This window comes from Hyaena hyaena, unplaced genomic scaffold, assembly GCF_003009895.1.
Source record: "Hyaena hyaena isolate Hyena2069 unplaced genomic scaffold, ASM300989v1 scaffold_1915, whole genome shotgun sequence".
NCBI classification, from domain to species: domain Eukaryota; kingdom Metazoa; phylum Chordata; class Mammalia; order Carnivora; family Hyaenidae; genus Hyaena; species Hyaena hyaena.
In genome coordinates, this window is record NW_024082552.1 from 80,886 (window position 1) to 92,440 (window position 11,555).

The window sequence follows — 11,555 nt, forward strand, 5'->3', positions numbered from 1 at the left end:
TATGCTTACTCAAGAACTCTAGCTTAGAATGAAAATTTTGGAAAAACACTCTATTATCTAATGCTCTGAAAAGAAGCATTCTCTGGGAAAGGTCCCTGCATATTTGAAATAAAGTAATGACTTGATAAGAAGGGGTTCATTAGTTTTATGACACACATTTTCTCATCTAGAAATAGCCAATATTTATAGATCAGCAGAACAATCTACTAATATGTCAGTCACAGTGTGAACAGGTAAATACCCTTGTGCAGAATGCCAGGTATGAGTGGTTCTCAAAACTTGGAATCAGCTGGGGAGCTCTGAAAATACCGTCGCCTAGATTCCAGCCCCAGTGATTCTGATTTAATTGGGCTGGACACTGGTTCTGGGGTATTGTAAATATTAAAAGCTCCCCGGGTAATTTTAATGTACAGTCAAGTTTGAGAATCATTCCTTTCATACCATTAACTAGTGACTGTAAATCTGGATTGTAAATGTGCAGGTTTCCCTACGGTGAGTGCAAAATCTTTTTTTATTGCTTCTCTAACAAATGACTGCAAAATTAGTGAATTAAAACAACATAAACTTACTATCTTATGCTTCTGTTTACTGAAAGTCCAATGCACACCTCACTGGGCTAAAATTAAGATGTTAGTTGGTCTGCATTTCTTTCAGAAGGCTCAAGGGGAGGAGAATTTTATCTTCCCATTTTAAGAAGCCACCCACATTCACCGGCATGTGGCCCTTTTCTCCATCTTCTAACCCAGTAATGAGAAGAGGCAACACAATTCCTTCTCAGATTGCTATCTCTCCAGTTCTTTGTGGCTGGGAGAGATTCTCCATGGTTAAGGACTCATGTGATTAGATTGGGTCCCCCTGAGATATACCCTTCCCATGTAAAGTTTACCATGTAAAGTAAGATTCACATAATTCTAGCATTGGGATATGGTTGTGATTCCCAAACCAAATCGGAGTCATCTAAGAGGAAATTGGGTGGTATCTTCTGATGTTAGGCCTACTGGCCCACTTGAAATATATTTGTGTCCTTGCAACTCTGAGGTCCGTGCTTTAATTACTTGGAAAAATATTTCCAAAATAATTATACTACATTGAATTGAAAACTAAATGTGTTAGTAGGCTTTTTTTTTTTCCTAATTCTATGAATGAGTGCAAGAGTGGGATTCCAGTTTTGGTTTGACGATTTTGATAACTAAAGGGGAATAAGTTTTGTGCTACACCATAGAGGCATGGAGGAATATGGAAAAAAAAAAAAAAAAAAACAAGCCATCTGAGCAGAAAGCTAATGGAAAAGGAAGGTACTGGTGATGTTATCTTAATCAGCCAATATCTGGGGCCCTTGTTACTGCCTTTTCCTAGTTCCACAGTGTTTATGGACATTCACTAATATACCTGGGGCCAGTCTAATAAATTATATTTATACTAAATTATTTGAAAAGTAGCTTGAGTAATTTGCAACTATAAAATACAACTTTTACAGACAATATTATATATTGGATAGTGAATCTTTAGCAAGGATCCCAATCCTAAATGTTAGCTCATTAGAAATACAGAGAAATGTCACTATATTGTACACCTGAAACTAATATTATACCATGTGTTAGCTAACTGGAATTTAAATAAAAACTTGAAAATATACAGAGAAATTAAGCCAGAATTAAATTGAACACCATAGAAGGGTACAGAAGGAGGAAAAAAGAAAAAGAAGTAGGAGTTGAGATTATAGGTACACGTACCAAAGTGCTAGAAAAAGACCTGTGATGGAGTTTGCATACGAATGGAATAAAGAAGTTGATTTTGACTCCAGGCAAGTGCTATGAACTATTAGAAAAGTTTAAAGTGGGGGCGCCTGGGTGGCTCAGTCGGTTGAGCGTGTGACTTCGGCCCAGGTCATGATCTCAGTTTGTGGGTTCGAGCCCCGTGTCGAGCTCTGTGCTGACAGCCAGCTCAGAGCCTGGAGCCTGTTTTGGATTCTGTGTCTCCCTCTCTCTCTCTGACCCTCCCCTGCTTATGCTGTCTCTCTCTCTCTCAGAAATAAATTTTTAAAAAATTATATATAAAAAAAGAAAAGTTTAAAGTGCTTTGGTGCAATTAATACAACTTGCAATGCCACAGTGATGCTACATTATAGATTTTGCTCTAGTGCGGGTCACAAAGAGAAAGTCCATACCACTGTTCATCCAAATGGCAGCACTGTTAAGAATGAGAGGTTGTTCTATTAATAATTAAACTGTTGTCACAGCATAAACTAATATTGTCCCTGGCAAACCAGTGTACAGGGTCACCAGTTATTCAATTCAGAAGTTCATCAGAAATATTTATTCACTTCCCTTGTGTCTAAATAACCATGGCACTTGCAAAGGCAAATAATAGGTTACACCTATGTGGGGAAAACATAATTTCTAACAGGAGAACCAAGCAAGTGAACAGTAAACCAATAGGAAAGGCAGAAATTGATTGAAATTATAGGAAAATTAAAATTTTATGGGGAATAAATAAAAATTGATTTGATTTTTTAAATAACTGAAAACATTTTAATTCTGAAAACAATCATTCTTCTCTATGGAGGAATACAGAAGGGAGGGCAAACATTTGAATGATAAGGAGAGGGATTACCGGAGGAGTTAATTGGTAAGGTAGAGAGGTGAAAACATCATTTGATCTGAATTTTGAAAGAAGTTGATTGGTATTTTGGTCATTTTTTATATCTATCTCCCACCACTTTTCACATGTTGCCTTTTTAAGTATAGCTACATGAAAATTCATATAGGAAACTCACAAAATACACTTTTGTATAATTTCTCAATTTTTAATCTCACAACATCCCATCGTGTCTTGATTGCCTAAATAATTTCAGAATGACTATAATATGTCCCATTATGTACTCGTGAAATCATTCTTAATGTTCATCCTAACACCGACTTGTTTATTACAGCTTCTTTTTAATTTCCCTAGTACGTTTTGCAAGCCCTTTTCCATATGTGTGTCACTAGGGTAGGAAGTGTGGTGTGCTTACGTGTGCATGCGTGCACACACACACACACAAACTTGAAAGTGGCATCTAAAAAGATTGTGAAAGTGATGATTATTTACATGGATTATTATGAATGAAAATAAGCTATAAAGTATTTGTATCCATCAAAATGTATTAACAATGTTTTTGTAGGAATCATATCAACACTTGGTGATCTATATAGAAGAAATATTTAAAAATTTTAAAGTTTAAGAATAAATTGATGCTCTGCTATGGATCCCTAAAGAAAATTGGGTATAGAACTAATGTCATTTATTTATTAAAGTATATATATATTTATATTCATGACTATGAGCTGTCCACTATTCACAATGTTAAGGGTCTATAAGTGAACAAAAAGAAAAAAAATCTTTGAAAATATTTTTTAAAGAGTTTATATTGTATTGTAGGATATAGATATTAAACAGAAAATGTGATAAATAAATTTGATTTGGCAAGAGTTCTGGATAAGCTGAAATAATGGAACAAAAGTGAGGAGGATTGAGAGGCTTGTCAGAAAGGGATTGCAAACCATTTAGTCACTTAAGATAGGCTTCTGAGAAGTGGACATGTGAGCAAAGACTTGAAAGAGACAGAAAGTAGCTGGGAAGAACAGTTTTTTTTTAGAAGAGAAGATAGTGCAGAGTTCTGTGCCGGGAGCCTTTATGGGATATTTGAGATGGGGAAGAAAGCTTGTAAGCTAAGGCACAGCAGTAGGAGATGAGGTCAGAGAATTTTTAAAAAGGGGAAAAAATCCAGAAGGACTTAAAAGGACCCTTAAAAAGATATTGGCTTTTATCCTAAATAAAATGAAGAGCCATTGAAAGTTACTGAGCAGGGACACATGACTTCGCCCACAGTCAGTAAGGTTCACTCTGACTACTGAGGACAGACTATAGGCTGAAGGGGTAGAGGTAGGGAGACCTGTGAGGAGCCAGGCCCTTGTGGCCATCATGCTGGCCCTCTCTAGTGCATCTGTGTGTCCACGCTCTTTTCCCATTTACATTCCCATTCTAGAGCTTTCTGAAACACTTCCACAATGTCACAATGCAGTGACTCTGCTTATTTTCCCCTGCTCTCTCTGCTCCTTATCTTTTCAGCTTTTCTTTCCCTTTGCTTTTACCCTCTTTGTATCCACTTCTTACCATCCCTGTGACCTCTTCTTCTCTCCTTCCTCCCAGTCCCTCCCCGCCAACTGCTTCCCTTCTTTTTTTCCTGTTCCAGGCATTAAAAAGAGGGGCACCTGAGTGGCCTGGGCTCTTGGGTGGCTCAGTCAGCTAAGTGCCTGACTTTTGATTTCAGCTCAGGTTGCTGAGATTGAGCCCCACGTTAGGCTCTGTACTGACAGATTTCTGGCTACTTCTGTTTCTTGTTTGTGTAGGAATCTGTGAAATTATCTGCTACCTTTTAATTAGAGGATTTACACATGTTTAAAAATAGCAGAACCCAATATATAACTGTTGGTTTATTTGATTATCCCATAGCTCCATAAAGACAATAAACCATAATGTATTATCTTAATAACTCTCCCACCTGATGATGTACTGACAATCTATACTTGTTCATTTAAGTTGATGAGCTAAGGAAACCAATATTTTGTTTAATTTGCCCATCTTCTTTCAAACAGCAGATTAAGGGCTTGTTCTCTACTTACGGTGACCTTGGTATTCTCAGCATGATGATCATTTCATAGAGATAGGAAAACACAACCTTACCCTTACTATGTAGGAAAAATTGGGGACAATTTAAAGAGCAACTACTGTAAAGAGATTACACAGTTTAGAATTCACATAGGCAGAAATAGATTTAGTGAGACCAGGATGTTCATATCCCTTATTTGGTAATATAAAGTCATATGTAATCTAATATAGGCAATTTTGGTAGATTCCTTGAATAGAGTTTTTTCCTTAATCATAGTTTTTTTTTTTCACATTTATTTTAATTTTAAAGTATATTTGTCTCCTCATCAGGTTTTTCTCTATATTAATTTATAGTGTCACCAGAAATATTTCTGTATTTTGTGGAGTTTTAGTGTCTTTGACAATACAAATGATTTCTTTGATCTCCCAAGGGAAAGTCTGTTTATTTCTCATGTCCTGCTGTAGAATGCTATTTATGGCTTTTAGTGCTTTGTATCCAATGTGATTGTTCAACTTGGCTTTGAGCTCCAACGCTAAGATATATTGGTTTTTAACTGAAGGCTTAGATGGTACAGAGTAACTGTACTTGATATTTTTATAAATAAAAATATAACTAACAATAACTATATATATATATATGTATATATGTATATAGTCAGGGAATTGTCATTATACACACACATACACACATACATGCACACACACATATACATATATATACACAGAGAAAGATAAACTAGCTGGAGTTTAAAAACTCAAGTTGAGGGGCACCTGGGTGGCTTAGTTGGTTAAGTGACAGACTCTTGATTTTGGCTCAGGTTATAATTTTAAGGTTTGTGAGTTTGAGTCCCAAGTAGGTCTCTGCACTGACAGAGTAGAGCCTGTTTGATTTATCTCTCTCTCTTTTTCTGCCCCTCTTCTCTGCTCAAAATAACTAAATAAACTTTTAAAAAATAACCCTCAAGTTCATTGTCTGTCTATTATTTGCTCTGATTTTCTTCTTGAAGAATGGTGCTACCCTCTTTCTTGCATTAGTGCTCATAAGGAATTCACCTATTAACAGATGAATCATCATTGGATAAAATCCATCATGGAAATCTAATTTCCCATGGCTGGTGCTAGCTGTGGTTAGTAGCCATGAGTCCTAAGTCATGCCAATGGTATATAACTGGGATTTCCTGGGTCTGGCATTTGGCAAAGCTCTTGCTTCCCTGATAAAATGAGACACACTTGTCTGTCATGTACCTTTGATTTTGCCCTCCCTACTTCCTTCTTAGATTCTGAGGTGATGCTTAAAAGTAGAGCCATCATCTATGACACAAGGGAATGTGCGCTCCCATTAAATAAGAGTTTATAGAGACTGCATCTCTGATGAAGTTGTTAATCAGCTTCATCATCTACAGACCACCTCTGGGCTTCTTGTCCTGCAAATGAAATGAACTTTTATTGAAGCTGATTTTGTAAGATTTTCCATTACTTGCAGGTAAGTAAGTATAACATTAACTGATACAAAGCTCTTGCTGATTAGTTTTTATAGTTTGTAGCATTTATACTCTTTTTTTATGTTCTTAGTCTATAATAACAGGCCGTTTTTATGTTGCACCCAAATAGAAAAGATGGATCTCCCAAAGAGTGTGATACCTTTTATTGAAAGAAAGAAAGAAAGAAAGTGGGGCGCCTGGGTGGCTTAGTCGGTTAAGCGTCAGACTTTCGCTTAGGTCATGATCTCATGGTTCGTGGGTTCGAGCCCCGTGTCGGGCTCTGTGCTGACTGCGAGCTCAGAGCCTGGAGCCTGTTTCAGTCTGTGACTCCCTCTCTCTCTGACCCTCCCCTGCTCACGCTCTCTCTCTCTCTCTAGAAATAAAAAAAAAAGAAAGAAAGAAAGTCTCACCTCCATTCTTTTTAGTAAGGTGAAAAGAAAATATCAGGAATCATATTTCCAAGTTCAGCCAAAGTAGCTGACTGTTCCTTCTTTTTTTTTTTTTTAACAATTTTAAAGCATTTATTTATTTTTGAGAGGCAAACACAGAATGCGAATAGGGGAGGGGCATAGAGAGGGAGACAGAATCTGAAGTGAGCTGCAGCCTCTGAGCTGTCAGCACAGAGCCCAAGGCAGGGCTCAAAGCCATGAACTGTGAGATCATGACTTAAGCCAAAGTCAGACTCAACTGAGTATGACACACAGGGATCTCAGTTCCTTCTCTTTTTAAAAACCATAATGCTAGAAAAACATTCAGATAATACCCATTTCCCACTTGTTGTCAAATGGTTATTTGGTAATAAAAACAACTATCCTGGACCTTGGAGTTTGTGTGCCTCATTTGGAGGTGGGAAGGGCACAGAGAGTGAAAGGCCAACCCCTGGCCATGTCTCTGGGGAACGCATCACTGCTAGTGAGCCCAAGTAACTTAGCATAACTTGGTTAACACAGTGTCTCCTGTAGAGAAACTATTACAAGGCAAGGCAGCAGTTAAGGCCCATAGAGCAGGATTGACTGAAGATATCTACAATGCAATCCTTTCAAGACTTTACTTGAAGTAAAGCTCCTTTCAGTTCCTTACATCCGGTCCCTCCTTTCTCATCAAGCCCACTGGGGTGACAGTATGCTTTTGTTTCAAGTAGGCCCTGTCTACTCTTCAACCTTATGTGATAAATTGTTTTGTTTATGTGCTTCAGGCTCCTGGGGTGAAATTCTCTCTTAGATACTCTCCCTAAATACATAGAGTCCAATCTCCTGACGTGTAACTCTTGCAGTTTGGTGAAATGGAAAAAAAAAAAAACATATATATATACACATATATGAAAAAATGGAATGATATCTATTTTTTCTGGTTTCCTGTTGATGTTAACTTGTGTTTTTTCCATCTTTATATTTTACTTTTTGTGTCAAAGAACAGTTTCATTCAGGTGAAACATAAAAAGCCAGATTGTAGATGGAGTTTTAACAAAAAATAAATAAATAAAAACTATTCGGTTCAGAGTTATTCCTCCCTACAAAGGCATCCTGTGCTATCTGGAAGTTTAAAATGATCATAAGATGAATGGTAACAAGAGTGGGAAATTGAACCTTCCCATATCATTAGAGATAGGTTAATCTGTACTGTATAAAATCAGCACCTCCAATTCCCTACCCCCTCACCTTGAAAAAGGCATTACATCGAGAAATTAATCTTTTTTTATATTAGCAAAATTTTAAATGACCATCATGCTTTGATATACAACCATGTTCTGCTATAGTTAATAAGATGTACATTGGAAGCAGGCCATGGTCTTTGTCTTGTATTTTCAGCCTAATATAAGTTTTTTTGTTTTTTTTTAACCAAAATCCATATATACTCCCTAAAGATTGTAGTTTTAAAATGGATATAGTAAGTTTTTAGAGGGAATGTCAGTCATCATACGCTTTACTGTTTTAAATTTGTGGAGTGTCTCATTTTATGGTCTGGGTTTATAGAATTGAATAATGTATGAAATGTCAGAGCCTTGGAGATCAGCTAGTCTAACCCCCTCAGTACCCAGATGAGAATATTGAGACATCAAGACCCACATAACCAATTTTGGTGTCATGATGCCCTCTATCAAATAGAAAACAGTGTCAAGCACCAGCCCTGCTCACCATACCTACCATAAATCACTGGTCTAGGAGTAAATTTGACCACAGTCTCTGAATTACTGAATTAGAGAGTGATTTCCAGTAGGTCCCTTGGATTTTTTAAAGTTGCACAGATCTATATCCTCTATATAAAAACAGCAACATATATTAAGAAAATATTTTTAAAATATTGCTAATCCCAAATTCCTAAAATCACACACATATTTTCAACACCTGAAAATAACATATAGTATATGGTATACAGTTAAAGGAGCCTGCATTTGATAGTATTATTAAACATCAGTTACTTTAGATATAACTTTATTTACATAGATAATTTTTAAAAAGGAGATATTCCTATTTTTTTCAGAGATTCTCTTTCTTCATTTTATGTAGTTTAGTGTATTATCCATCCTTAATATATTACTCATCCTGGCTTTTATATAGCCTGAAAACATAGCAGTCAAGTAGTTGGATATATGATCTGAGGTTAAAATATTTAGTACATGGAAAAGTAAAGTTGTGTTTTTTTAAGGCTTTATGTCTTTAAAAAAAAAAAAAAAGCTCACAAATTGTGTTTTACAGTATAAGAGCTAAAAAGTCCTATTAGTGACACTTGAAGTTTTATAGTCGCTGCTACTTGCCAGTGATCATTAAGTGAATAAAGCATCCATCAGTGGTATGGAAATCAGCCCTGTTCATAAATCATTCTCCTCAATCTGTTACCGGAGGTGAGCTAAATGAACATTTTAGGAACATCTATAAAAATTTAAGACCAGGAGCAGAGATGATGTTCTCAATCTATTTAGGAGTCAGTACTGATAGAAGTCTTCTAAGAAAAAGTTTTGTCAATTTCTTCATTTTGCATAATATATGGTCTAAACAAGTATATTTCTTCTTGCAAATGACATAACTTTAATACAGACTAAATTTTCTTTGCCTAAACAGACTACTTTTATGAGTGAGAAAAGTGTTCACTTGAGGAGTGAATGGCACATGCCTGTCTCTGTGCTTAAGTTATTTTTCCTTATTTACTTCTTATATGCTACCCCAACCCCCATCCCTGGCATCCAGGCTTCATACATTTTTTATTTGTATAGAAGATACTTATCAGGTCCCCAGAAATTTCAGCTTACTTCTACTCCAATACATACTTTATAGGATTTTTAAATTAGGGTCCCCATGCTTGCCTGGTCTAGATGGTACACATGTCTAACTGTGCAGATTATGAGAGAAAGACAGCCTGTCTGACAGTGCACTAAGTAGGCTTACACTTTTTACAGATAAATTATAAGTCATCTTGTTGTTCTCTTTGACTTTCAGTCCCAAAACTTCTGGGCTTCCTTCTTGACTTTATTTTAAAGGCATTCTGAATAGAAACTGGACTAGTCCCACCATTCTTAGGTCATTTGCTTCAATTCCAGAAGTGATATAATTTGTTTTCATTGTTTTTACCATGCAATCAAAACACTTTTTTTCTTTCTATTTCTCTTCTCCTGTTTTCCATAATGTATGCCATTATCTCCCTTAACAAAATCCCTCTGGATCTTCACTTTTTTTGTCCACCAGAATTCAGAAGGAAGGATGGGGTACCTTGTCACGAGTTCTTAGAGAGCAGAAATCACTGGGTCAGTTAGGTCCTTTCCAATTAACACTCCAAATTACATTTGTGAGGTGTGAGCTTCAGTGCCATGTTCTCTGCTGTCAGACCCAGTAAAAATAGCCTCAGAGATTCACATGACCTTGGGTATCATTGAAGATGTAAATGCTTTTTAAGGTGTTTAGAAGGAAATGACAAAATGCTTCTCTGAGTAGAGATGAAACCAGTAAAACATGATTTTATTTCATTCCTCTGTTGTAATTTTTTTTTTTTTTTTTTTACAAAACCTGGGGTAGGAGGGAGGAAATAGCCCATTCCCAGGACAAGAAAGAAGAAATGACAACTGTGATGATCAGAAATACATACATACATACATACATACATACATACATACATAAAATTCAAGCATGAAGTACCTCCATTTTATGAAAGTAGATTGGAATCCCAATTTAAGAGTGAAATGTTTTCCTCACAAATAGGCAAAATGTTTTATGGAGTAGTGAAGAAGAGTAGAGCATCCTGTAGCTGTTGCATTGAATTACATTACTCTGTCGCTTTATTGCTTTGAGGATGTATTAGCTAGATTTCTTCTGTATGTCCTTGAAAAATTAGCATTTTTTCCTTACTATTGGGGAGAAATTAGAGAAAGGTACATGCCCAAACATAGAATAAAAAAAGCCATATGCCTGCACTTATTCAAATCACACATATCTGTATATCTTTATAACAAGTTGTCAGATTGATCTACATGTGATTTTCAGTATGTTTCACTCCTGCGCCCCTCTGTGCTTTTCAAATGCTATTTTCTTTCTGACATTGCCTTTTTCTTTTCTTTTGTATGCCCTATGTGTTCTTTCTCTATTTTAGAGACTACATTCAAGTATTTTAATATCTGTGAAGCATTACTTGCCTCCCTTCAATAAATATCCTGCACACTCCTTTTCCTAGACTGCCATAGATTGTTATATAAATCTTGATCAAAGATTGTTTATTGCATACTCTAATACTTTTTAATGTATTCATCTCCCCACACTGACACCAAACTCCTCGAGACCAGACTATATCTTATTTTCTTTTATGTGTTGTATTCCTAGCACACACTACACAATATATACATTATTCAATGTCTACATATATACATGCAATTCAGTTGTATCATGTGACCTTTTATATGCAAGTGTGTGTATATACATAGATACATATAAAATGTAGTAGAAAGAGGATGCTGAGATAGTGATATAAAAATGCAATACAAAAGATCTATAGAGACATAAAAGGAAAAAAGGAATACATATGGATAATTTTAGGTACATCATTGTTGCTGAACTATAGCTTGTAAAAATCTATCACAACTCAGAGCAGAATGTTGTAATTTAGAAACATCACAGAATCAGGTTCACATTCTATTTCCTAGATAATTACATTTCTCTACATCAAATCAAGGTACTAAATACTTGGTTTTCCCACTCAAACATATTTTTTAAGTGCTTATACTACAATTTGTTACCACCATCTCTTCATTAACTTATCTGAGATAAAATACATGTGTCAAATAATCTCCTTAAGTAATCAAATAATAGGCAATATGATTAAGACCCAACTCAGTTACTACTGGTCCACCATTTTTTCCCTAAAGTCCACTGTTTGTTGTATATTTGGTTGTACACTCTGCTGTCTCAAGGTGCCTTTATCCTGTTGCTCTGATGTTAATAG